Raw genomic sequence first — 13925 nt, 5'->3', positions numbered from 1 at the left:
ACCACAATAATACATTCCGCGAAAGCTGAAATGTAGCCAATCGTAACCAAGCAGATCTAGCACACGGTGCAGTCACAAATATCTGCTCTATCCTCTCAATCCACTCCTCTGCTCGCTCGCCAGTCTCAGAGCTATCAAATCTCGGCGGAAGATAACTGCTGACCTGTGCCAAAGTCACCTCACCAGGCAATAAAGGCTGATCTGCAGGTGCCTGTCCCATAGGAGGAGGTGGCAATGGATTTATCTGCCCAAACCCACTGTCAACCTCGTCCGTTTCCTCGCGTGGATGTACCTGTTCTCTAGCTGCCATCACTGGAAATCAAATTGTTAATCATAACATTTAACAATTACAATCCAGTAATCATCATCACACCTTTCGCACAAAAGCATACGCAACTAAAGAACAATCAATCATACCAAGAAATCATCAAAAACAAGTCAAATGCACAGACACACGCAGATAATATCGCCATCCAACTCCCTCATCACAAACCCAACTCCTAACCATCCCAGACATCTAACATATGCTCTGATACCACCAATTGTGGCGCCCCAAACCTCGCCACGTAATCATACAACATGTGACGTCATATGCATAAAAATTTTCTTTTCAACGACGTAATAATATAATGCATATACGACAAAATAGTATAATCACCACACTATCTACGTCAATGCAGCAGAAACAGTATAATACATACACACATACAACTCAACTAAGACAATAAACTATACTATTTCTATCTACTATCAACTATAGGACTGTTTGGCTAGACACACCTAGTCTTTCACCACTATCATGTCTCACAGCATAGTCCTATAACCTGTCCAACAAAAACAGCCCCCAAAACGTGAGCATACACAACAATCATCATCGTAATACATAACAGTTATATTATCAACAATACAAAATATAACTGGAATGATAACAGAAATACTCCATTTGCTGTCTTTGGACAATCAAACCACCAACGATCTCACCGTCATCACTCCCATGCTATTGCAATAACAACATCGACGATACGTCGCACCCCAACACCGGCGACAGCAATATCGTTGAACGAATAACATCGACGATACGTCGCACCCTAACACCGGCGATAGCAATATCTTCGATCTAATATCATCAAAGTTACGTCGCACCCCTACTTCGGCGACAGCAATATCGTCGAACGAATAACATCAACGTGACGTCTCCCAACAAACGACAGCCAACAATATCAACGATAATATACAACAACAGATATAATATCAAATCACCCAATTGCTCGTACGTCAATACGTACCTGATAATCGAGTATCTATATAATATGGCTATTTCTTTGATCCCGAGGTTTGTGTTGTATCTAAATAATTCAACAACAATTATCAGGTCATTATCACCGTATCAATACAATCATACTAGCCGCAATATATAACATCAAATAGCCCAATAACACTAATTCAACAAAATATAAAACTCGATTATAAATTCTTATCTTTCAACAATGTAATATTCTGGTGTATTTAATTCACAATACTACCATCAAATACACCCAAATAAATTAACTTCAAATAATAGGCTATTTTACAACATCAGTCAAATTACGAAAACTTTATAGCAACGTGTAGCCTATACTTCATAGACTCAGAATATACAATCAGAATTAAGAACAACTAACAAACCACTTTCCAATCTCAATTCAACGAATAAAATCCCTAATTATAATAAATTAGGAATAATGCAAAACAACAACACAATAATCTTCTCTACTTCGTTAAGATCATACACTATTCAACAATATTCAATTTCTGTATGATTTAACAATTTATCGGATTTATTCCAAAAATCGACGAATTTCAAACATCACCAAAACTATAAAATTTATACCTCAAAGCGAAGACCTCGTGTCAACGATTCCAAAACTGAAGTCGGTTCGTCGATTGGATAAACCGATAAGTCGCAGGATCGAAAAGAAAATCGAAACTCTATTCTTTCTTCTCTTCTCACCTCTCTGCTCTAACTCTCTGTGAATGTGAAATTCAATTCACGTAACTTTTCATATTTATCTTTTATTATTTTTATTTTTTTAATATTATATAATATATTATATCATATTTAATATTTTAACATCGATATATCCATTTGGACCAGTCAAACGATCGAATTTTCCAAAACTCAAAACATGGAACTTTTATGTCTTTCAGTGTTCTACGTTATATCCAAATTTCAAATCATTTGGACTTCATATGACCAACATATGTCATATTTCGTTCTTTAAAACTCGTTAATTATTTAGTAATATCATATTACCAAATCAACAACTTGCGATATTCACTTCAGGCATTACAGTTGGTAAGGACCACGATGGGATGTGAGAGAAAATAAAGTCTCAGCTTCCGAGCGGTCATTATCAAGGCTAATGCTATTTTTTCCAACTCACTGTATTTTAACTCTGCTCCTCAAAGGGCGTGACTGACATAATATATTGATTTCTGATCGACTCCTTCCTCCTTGATAAGCACAGAACTAACAGCGAACTCAGTAGCGGATAGATAGACCCACAACTTTTCTCCGGGTTCGGGCTTGGCCAAAATAGACAATTCAGCCAGATGTCTTTTTAAGTCTTGAAAAGCTTGTTCACATCTATCGTCCCAGCCAAAATTTTGTGCTTTTCTTAGAACTTGGAAAAATGGGTAACTCCGATGGGCAGATCGGGAGATGAAGCGTGACAGGGCAGCAATCCTCCCAGTTAATTTTTGCACATCTCGGACAGATTGAGGAGAAGGCATGTCCATTATTGCTTTGATTTTTTCAGGGTTTACTTCGATTCCTCTGTCAGTTACTAAAAAACCCAAAAATTTACCACTCTTGACCCCGAATACACATTTTCCCGGGTTGAGCTTTATTCCGTACTGTTTTAAGGTGGTAAAGGTTTCAGCCAATTCATCAATAAAATTGGAGATTTCCCTGGTCTTGATTAGAATGTCATCCACATACACCTCAATATTCCGACATCTTTGCTTTTGGAAGACTAGATTCATCAAGCGTTGATACGTAGCCCCTGCATTCTTCAATCCAAAAAGCATAACAACATAGCAGAAGGTGCCCCCGGAGGTGATAAAACTGGCTTTATCTTGATCTTCCAGACCTAAAGGGATTTGGTGATATCCCTGATATGCATCCAGAAAGCTTAATAACTCGCATCCAGAGGTAGAATCTACCAGCTTATTAATCCGGGGGAGTGGATAACAATCTTTGGGACAGGCTTTATTCAGGTCCCTAAAATCAACGCACATTCTCCACTTCCCTGCGGATTTTGGGACGAGAACCACATTTGATAGCCAGGTGGGGAACTGGACTTCTCTGATATGTCCGGCCTTCAGCAACTCTTCTACTTGCTCTTCAATCACTTTATCTTTTTCAGGGCCAAAATACCTCTTCTTTTGCTTTACGGGCCGGGATCCCAGGAGGATATTTAATTTATGCTCGGCCACTTGAGGCGAGATCCCGTTCAGTTCCTGTTGAGACCAGGCGAAAACACTAATGTTAACTTTTAGACAATTTAAGAGATTTACCCGGGTGGATGCGCAGATGTCTCGGGCCACCCGGACGTGTTTTCCCAGTTCAATTTCCACCACCTCTTGCTCTTCTTCTGCAACAAAATGCACTTCTCCCTCATTTGCTCTTTCTCGATACTCTTTCTCCTTCCCTTCCTTCCTTGCTTTCTTTTGATCTACTCTGACCATCTCCCCATAACATTTCCGCGAAGAGGGTTGGTCCCCCTTAACTTCCCCAACCTGTCCTCGCACTGGGAATTTGATCTTCTGGTGATAAGTGGAGGTCACGGCTCTCATCTCGTTCATGGCCGGCCTTCCCAATATAATATTGTACGAGGACGGGGCATCCACTATTGTAAAAATAGTCATCACAGTCTTCCTTAGATCTCCAGTACCCAGGGTTAAGGGTAGAATGATTTCCCCCTCGGGGTACACAGCATGCCCAGCAAAACCAAACAAAGCAGTCTCAACCGCCTCCAGTTGATATTCGTACAGATCCATTTGGATCAGGGCTTCTTTAAATATGACATTAACAGAACTACCATTGTCAACAAATACCCTCAACACATCGTAATTAGCCACTCGGGCCTGAATAACAAGAGCGTCATTGTGGGGTAAATTAACTCCTCTGAGGTCCTCTGGTCCAAAGCTTATGACTGGCTCGTTTCTCTTCCTTCCATCGACTTCCAAGCATTCCCTTCTGCTTCTGGCTTTTCGAGCCCGGTTGGAGTCGCCATCGGTGGATCCTCCCGAAATCATTTTTATCACTCCTCGGCTCGGGGAAGGGTCTCTTTTATGTTGTGTGTTTTTCTTTTCCCGGGAGCTTTCTTCTGCTCTTCTACTTCTATTCGGGATATCCGCTAATTTTTTGGGAGCATTAAATCCGGGGCGACGATATACCCAAGGCGATGATCTATGTTCATCCCAAGAGGGATGAGATTCTGATTCAGAGTGCTTCTTGAATTTTTTTCTTAAAGTTCGGCATTCATTTGTATTGTGAGAACACTCTTTATGAAGGGTACAGTACCCTTTCCGTTCTGGTCTAGGTGTCCTGGCTATTGGTCCGGGAAGCGGGACTACATCCGAGCTGCATTCTTGAATCTCTCGGTCCCGAGAAATTCTCAAAGGTACATGAGATAAAGGTCCTGGGCCACTTTTCTTAAGAGCTCTTTCATCAGGCTTGGCTATCCTATCTCCTCTGGCTCTTTTCAAAGCCTCCCTCTTCTGGTTCTGCGCCTCTTCCATATTAATGTATTTCTCTGCACGAGACAAGAGATCTTCAAAATTTCCGGGCAATTTCTTAGTTAAGGATCGAAAAAATCCCCTTCCCATAGCCCTTGCATGAACGCTGTAGTCTTCGTCTCGGGTGCACAGGCCGGCACATCCAATGCCACTCGGTTGAATCTTTTGATATATGCCCTTAGGGTTTCATCTTCCCTTTGCTTTACCTCAAATAGACTGAAAGCAGTCTTCTTGTACTTCTTGCTGCTGCTGAATTAATGCAAGAATACCTTTTGAAAATCTTCAAAGCAATGAATGCTTTGAGGTGTTAGCCCTTCAAACCATCTTTGGGCTGAGTCTATCAAGGTTGTCAGAAATACTTTGCATTTGCTTTGATCACCATAACAGTGTAGCATGGCCATGTTTTCGAATCTGGCCAAATGTTCTTCAGGGTCAGAACTTCCATCACAGTCCTTAACCATGGCTGACTTGAAATGCTCGGGAAGTGGTTCCCGGATGATGGCATCAGAGAATGGGCAACCCTTGACAACTTGAGCATTGCACTTAGAAACAACTCACCCTTCCAACGCTTTCACCTTCTTTCTCAACTCTTCCAACTCTTCTGCCATAGTGGGAGACTTAGAGCATGCACTGGACTCCCTCTCCTCCTCCCTCCTTGCTTCCTCCTGTTCCTTCTGCGCATGCCCCTGTTCTTGTTCGGGCCGAGTAGAATGATTATCAATGGGCTTTTTTGCCAAAGCTGCTTCCACGGCATCGGATACAATTTTAGCCAAGTCCTCCGGTGTTAAGTTGATAGTAGGCCGAGGACCAGTGGGTGGCGGGCCACCTGCAGCAGAAAGATGAGTGTTATTTTCTTCCTAGATTCGAGAGGTGTCTTGGTTCGTCCTTCTGGCAGGAGCCATATCAACGTCTTAGAACTCTGATTTCCCACAGACGGCGCCAATGATGCGATCTGGGTGAAATGGATGAGCCGGGTCGGGTGCTCCACCGAATCTGCTATCAAGATAATGAAGGGAATAAGAGTAGTGTGAGATACGACTTTTCCTGTGACCTGCAGACAAGGAGATGAACTCGTGAATGTGCGTCGGAGGGGTGTCCGGCGTGGCCACTCCAATGTTTAAGTCAACAGGGTACTCAAGCAATAAAACCAATGTAGTCAAGTGATGAATGTGTGATTGGTGTGTAAAGGGGACAGTAAATGAGAGTATTCAATGTGAGTTAATATCTCAATAGAGAATAAATGCAAATAAAGAACCTGATATTTATAGTAGAAATTGCAATGATGACCTCGTTTCTTGCGCTGATCATTAATTATAATAGGGTGGCTGCTTATACCCTATATTCTGATATGTCAAATCATATACTAGTCACATCCAGCCCACTTAATTTTGTCAACCATTTATGTTATTGTCAGAGATAGGTCGGCTGTGCATGCTCTACCAAGTTGACGCCATTAAATGCTTTACTCATATCGAGGTGACCGAGCAGAATGCTTCTCGGGCGATTATAGAAGAGCTCGGGCATTCCACGTCTTGGGGAAGTCATGTCTCGGGTGGTCCAATGGCTCGGTCCATTGACTGATTGCTCACTTTGTGATTTCTCTAAGTTGTACTCTCTTCGTTTCGAGCAATTACATGATTCAGGTCTCTAACCCGTCTTGTCATGCTATCGTCTTGGGAGCATATCATCCTGACCCGGGCACTATTCATGGCCCATGAAGTCCCAGGGCCTATCCATGACCCGGGACGTCCCAGGACATCAAATATGATGACAAAAATCCATAAAAGAGATGACAACACACTTCGAATTAGTTTGTTTTTCTAAAATAATATGTAAAAGTAAACTTTTGAAAACACAAATATGAAAATATCGGAATTGTTCGTTTGCTTGTTTTCTCTAGTTGTACTAGAAAATATGGATTAATTGTTTAATCAAGTTGAGTAAACTATTGCAGTTTATTTGGATTTTTTTTCTGGAATAAAGTTTATTGGGATTTATATAATCATAATTGTGATATATTATAGACAGGGGCGGATCCTAGAATTTCGACTCTGTGGAGGTCACTTATAAAATACGGACAGAATATTAAAAGAAGAAAGAAAAAAATTTCATCGGTTATATTCAATTAAACATAAACAGTACGTTTTAAAATAAAAATTTCTAACTAAAAGGAATTCGACGTTCCTTAAAATTTTCAAACTCTTCAATAATAACATCTATACAAATATTTTAAGCAATTTTTCTTTCAATAAATATCATCAATGCATCCGAGAAAAAATCATCATCCATTTTGCTCTGAAGCCTAGTTTTGACGATATTCATAATTGAGAATTACCGTATTGGGGATCGAACAAGAGTTTAGAGAGGGGGTGAATAAACTCGTTCATTTCTTGAACGTTTTTGCAAATGTGCTAGAATCCTGTTAGAGATTATAGCTTATCTTATTTGAATATATTTCCAGCAGATTACAATAACTTGTGCGGAAACGATCTGATGGTTTGATGTGAAAACAATAAAACAGTAGGTAGTAGACAGTAGTTGTTTCTGGAAGTTCGAAGATGAAATCTTCTGCGTCTCTCCTTCTTCTGTTTCCAGAAAATATCACTAAAAGAATTTGATTTTTACAGTACAACTCTTGTACACACCCATTTTAGTAGGACTTACCATTCGCCTACTGAAACTCTTAGTTTCACAACACAATATAATGAATACAACAAGGTTCTGAAAATACTCTTTTCAGATTATAGACTCTTCTCAATAAGATGTAATAAGGTGAATATCTTGTGAAGAGATAAAGAAACAGCAGCACTAGACGATCTCAGAAGATCATATATATGTTTTAAAGAGTGTGATGCTTTTCTGTATATTGAGCTTGAAGATAAAGAGTAGTTCTTGATTGCTCAAAATAACGTTGGAATGATAGACAGAGAATATGTTCCTTGTTGATAATAATCGATAGTTTTGTATATTAGATTGATCTTTTAATATATTGAAACCTTGAATCCAATGTCTATAAACAAAACGGCTTATTTGACTCTGAGTGAATCGATTTTATCATTGAAAAGGGTCATGCAGAAAGCTTCAAAATAATCAGTCTTTGTTTTATACCAAAACTAGTAAAACATGTTAAATGTCTTCGTACAACATTAAATGGTGCAATTAATACTAGTACTATTTAAGGTAACGGTAACATTAAGACTTGTAACGATCAAACGAAAGATGTTAAGTTCTGCTTCTGCCTCTGCTAACCGTTAAGTTTAGCTAAGAAATACTCGATAAGTACTGCTTCTGTTTGAGCGATACGAGTGCTTCTGCTATTTATATTTTCCTCTGTTTTTACTATCACCACCTACTGGTTTTGACTCTCATCACCACAATTAAATTAAATCTAACAGACCATTCTGTAGTAACGGTAGAAACTGAAAGATTCAGCAGACTCAGAACCTGATCGATAAAAAATACTTCATTATTTGAAATTTTTTTACATATAAGCTTGTATTATTTTTTTGTATTCAACGTTGTTTCCTTCAATTTCCTCAAATTTCTTCAATCAAAAACTATATATATTGTCACAATCAAAGCCATTTTGTGGACATTTCATTTTCACAATATGTGTATAGACATTTCTCTATGTCCTATCTTTATATCTATCAATTTGGTATATACATTTTTTATATTTATAACTTTAAACCAAATATATCTATATCGTTTAATTCGTGACATACGAATGATAAAAATATAGAATATATGATTTATAAATCCATAAAAATGAAGAATATAATGATTTATAGATTTAATAATTTGTAAAATATGAGTTAAACGTTTGACGAATCAGATATACTTTAGTATAGTTGCAGCCGTTTGATTAGATAGACACCATCTATTTTATGCTGGAAATTAAATATATCTTGTTTGGATGTGATACAATATATAGAATTATTGAGTTGAAAATAAAATAGTAACTATTTTTTAAAAACATAACTCTATAAAAACAATAGCAAAATAATGTTGGAAACATTATGGAAAACATAATCAAACATTCCCCAACTATTATACCTCTTGGTACCCATATCAGCCAAAAGAGAACTTTTAAGGGTAAGGTTTACCTCTTCTCGAAATGATATAGTTGACAATAACAATACAAATTGAATCGTTTGAAATGTATAACAATCTAGACATCATGTGTCGATTGCTCTTATATGCTCACAGCAGAAACAATTGTTGTTCCCGAAAACCTTGAATTTATTAAATTTTTACAGTTAATTAGCTGATCATCCTACGATTAATTATATCAATCATCTTTCAATGAAAATTGCAAAAAATTCTAGGGTATAAATTGTGATTAAAAATTTTGGTGATTTATTGAAGCACATGGTGGTGACTAAGATAATGACATAAAAGGTTTTTTGATATTCAAAATTGGCCACCCAAACAGGCCGTTATATTATAATGAATTGCAACATTTGGTGAATATTTGACTATGATAAATTCAAGTTATTCAATTTGACTCACTCCATGAGTTTGAAGGAAGAAACAGAGTGCGTAAATATGTATTTCTATTTCATGAAGATTTATATTGTGTATTCGTTTACATTTATAACAAGTTATTGTTAGAATAAGTGTCTAACGAGTCAACTTATAGATTGTGCTTTAATTGACTTTAATTGACTCTTATATAAAAATAATCTTTATTTTAATAATATTTTACGATTTTATCCAATTATGACATTTATTTTATATGTATCCTCATGCAAGCAATATAAATAAAGTCATTAAATATACAATAGGTGCTATGAGGTCTGCCTTTCAACGTAAGATCATGAAACCTATTAAGAAGTGTACCGTATATTCTAAACATGTTTCTAGTCGAATCATCCACCTAAAATAAGAATAAAGGTCGCTTGATCTTAATATTAGCACTTGTCATGTCAACGACATGTTTCATTGGGAAGAGCACGGAAATGTCTATTCATACAGATGAGCGATCATTTGATGATACACTAAACAACTCATCATTGAACTGTCCAAGTGGTTATTACTTCTCGAGTGGAACAAGCCGCGGTTATGATTGTACACCATTAGTCCTTTGACATAAGACAACGTAGAGGATATATGTACTAACATGCACTTTAATCATTTTACCAACTCCGTTGAGGGTCATCAAAGAATTTATAAGTTGATTTTATGTAATGAAAGATGTTAAAATTAGCTTAATAGCTAATTAAGTGAGGCAAAAGTAAATGCATGTTTTAGTAAAAAAGTTCACAAAACTGACAGCTGGTAACAATGAATTCGTCAAAATTTTTGTTCTTCGAAATTTTCAAATTTCATCATATAACGAGATTTGTACTTACCCTTGATAAATCGACGTTGTCAAATCGTCGATCAAAGTTATAATGATTTCACAATTATTTATTTGCTAATTTAGAATCTACTAATTAAATATTAATATTAGCAGTGATAAAATACTTTGTGCAAATTCTCATGAAACATTCTAGAAGAGTTTAGAATAGATTAATCAATTGTGTATATGGATATATACATATATATTGTATTATCAAAGTTGATAATAATTTAATTATGCGTGATATTATCAAAAATAGAAAGATTTATGATTTGATCAAAAATCAAAACTTATAAATATTTCATTAAGAGTTAAATGAAATAACATAATTTTTACACCAAAATTTTGTCCACTTCTCCCCTCCACACAATGTTTTCGGTCACCCCATAATTTTGAGGGAATTTTGGCACTCTTCCACCGTGTCGCCGCCCCGACGCCGCTGCAACATCTCCGGATTTCTGAAATCTCGACGATCCAATCTCGATGTAAATTTTGTTTATATTTATAGTGCAATCTAAACGAGGAACAAAATTTCTGATCTTGGACTTGATTTGACGATTGAATTAGGAAAATCCGTTCGTATGGATTTACAAGAATGACTTTATCCGTTTAAAACCGAGAATAGTTGGAGTCGTCATTGTATACGCAAAAGTAAATCAGATCTAAACATCTTATGAAATATTTAAATCATAAAACACGCAAGGAACGTTTTAAACGTCAAAAGTAAAATTTATAAACTTTCGTTTGGGTGCGAGAAAACAATACTCCAACAACTATACTAATAAGTGAATGTCATGTGTCAGCGGTTGCCACAAGAATAGCAAATACAAGCTCACTGTTAGAGTGCCAAATCCTGAAGTCTTTTTGAATGGGCGAGGGGGATTCGAACACAAAATTATTTCATTCACATGCAATGCCAGAAGGAGGAGAAATAAAATCAAAAGAATGCATGATGAAAATGGAATCTGTTAGATTTATCTCGAATTACTATGCAGTATTTTGTTGATCTTTACTCAGCTAGTAATGGCCACTATGATCCCGTTTTGAATGTGGTAAACAATACTATTTCAGCGGATGATAATGCCTTACTTCTTGCTCCTTATACGCTCGAAGAATTTAAAGAAGCGTTGTATCAGATACACCCCGATAAATATTCGAGGCGGCCGGATGCCTTTAACCCGACATTCTATAAAAAGGAAAAATTAGGCATTTGGTGGGTCATGATGTATATAACACGTGCAAGCAGTGGTTGGATCAAGCTTTTTTTCTTCGACAAGGCGGCCTGTTGTCATCTTATTTATTTTGTGTGCCGAAGGCCTTTCGGCGTTGATTCGCAAGGAAGAAAAACGAGTTAATTTATGGCTATAAGATATGTCGAGGGGAGCCCATGGTTTCTAACCTTTTATTTGCAGATGACAGCTTCTTTTCCTTTCGCTCCACCGGTGAAGAAGCTCGATCCATGAGGAGTGTTCTCACAACATACAAAGAGGCATCTAGGCAGGCCATAACCTTGGAAAATCGGGTATTTTCTATAGTGGTAATGTTCATCATGATATAACAAATATTATTTCACCAATTCTACAGGGATGAACCGTTTTCTCGTACTCAAAACACAGCGGGAGTTTAAAATTTTTGTTTTGACATTCAAAACTTTCTTCGAGGGTCATATGATTTAAAGAATTCTTATGGTATTTAGATTTTATTTATCTTTGCGTTTAAGAACATTGGCACCAAACCATTTCGAGATTAGCGGCACTGGTCTTCTTGTAAATACTTACGAACAATCTACTGGAATCAACCACCTTCTTTAATCTCTTGATTCAGGTTCACGATCAGAAACTGGATCACTTGTATAGATCGCATTAGATATCTAAACAAAATTTGTGTCGAAAGTTGATCGTCGAAATTTAAAAAATGCGACAAGGTCAGGGCGACGGCGCGGAGGTGTTGTGGAGGGGCTCGATCGTGTTCTTCCTGTTGGTAGCGGCTAATTTTGTGTAAGGAAAGAAAAAAAGTCGTGGACAAAATTTGTGCGTAAAAGTTGTGTGTGTGTTTCAATATTGAATACACATATATTAAAAGTCTTTCCTTAATCTAATCAGTACTCTCACTTTTTCAGGATATTGTTTTTCACAATTCAAAGACTCTAATGCATGTATATTCTGTTTTTGAAAATATCATGTATAATTAAATTATTAACTTTTTATAATACAATATATATTTATATATATGTACATATATCCATATGAACGCATATATTTATTTTTCTTTAAATTTAATAATTTTTATTTAATTACTCAATTAATTAATTAATCTATTCTAAACTCTTTTAAATGTTTAATGAGAATTTTGCAACTAGTAGTCACTATTATTAATCCATTATTTAATTACTATATTCTAAACTTATTAAATAAAAAATTGTGAACTCATTAAAAAACTGATCGAAGATCAGACAGAGTCGATGTGCCGATGGTACAAATCTCGTTCATATAATAAAAATAAAAATTTCAAAGGAGAAATTTTTTCAATGATCCATTTTTAGCTGCCAGTTTTGTGAACTTATACACTAAAACAGGAAGTTCTACTCTTCTTACTTAATTATCAATCAAGTTAAATTCCACAACTTCCATTACATGTAATTAACATATAAACTCCATTATAAATAATCTGTTTAATCTCCATCAAATTATAGTCACCAAATTCAACTACTTGAACTTGGCTATCTCAACAAAAACACATGATCTAATACTTGTGTGACCATAAATGGTTTTGGGATACAGCTAGCCGTGAGTTTACAACTTCACGTAATTCAGAACAACATTTGTTCATATTCGAGCGTACCCTATTTAGGCTCATTCCGTTCAGCAACCCTTGATCAAAAATGTCAGAACTCAAGTCTGATTGCACCCCTCAGATCATGGTAAGAGTGTCTAGTAGAATTTTCCCATGATTCCTTAGGTATCACTAATAGTGTCTGCAAGAATATGAAGTTATGGTTAATGTACAGTACGGTCCATTCGACTTATATATCTCAATCGAATATACAATCATTGGTATATCGATAATTGCAAATGAAATCGATAACTAAGTGATGCATATTTGAGTAATAATAATTATATGGTATGTGAAACTGAGGAAACACCTTTCTAAAATGTACATGTCTTACTCTGATAAGAGATTCCTTGCACTATTAACTCATCAGATTACATAGGATATCCTCACCCGTGGTTGGTCAGTGAATCCTAGATTACAATGCAATGACTCTTACTTATTTCGAAACTACACCCAACCTCGCCAACTGATGACCCTCGACGGAGTCGGTAAACGGATCAAAGTGAATGCTAGTATGTAGAGCTTCTGCATGATCTCGGGTCAAAAGACTAATGTTATACAATCATAACCGCAGATTATTCCACTAGATAAGTGATACAACTTGGAAATTCCGAGAGAGAGTTGTCCGGTACATCATCAAATGATCACTCATGTATATATGAATGGACATCTCCATGCTTTACCAATGAAACATGGTGTTTACGTCACATATATTAGTCTCAAGCTCGAACGACATTTATTTTTATTTTAGGTGGTTGAATCGACTAGAAACCAGTTTATAATATACAGTATGTTTCTTAATTAGTTTCATAATCTTACGTTGAGATGCGGACATCATGGTGTCTATTGTATATTCAAGGACTTTATCTATGCAGCTTGGATGAGTATACAGATAAATTAAATGTCATAACTGGATAAAACCGTAAAATATTATTAAAATAAAAATTATTTTTACACAAGAGTCAAT

Source organism: Primulina huaijiensis, chromosome 4 (assembly GCF_012295235.1).
Source record: "Primulina huaijiensis isolate GDHJ02 chromosome 4, ASM1229523v2, whole genome shotgun sequence".
In the NCBI taxonomy this organism is placed as follows: Eukaryota; Viridiplantae; Streptophyta; class Magnoliopsida; order Lamiales; family Gesneriaceae; genus Primulina; species Primulina huaijiensis.
Note: the sequence above shows the minus strand (reverse complement) of the source record.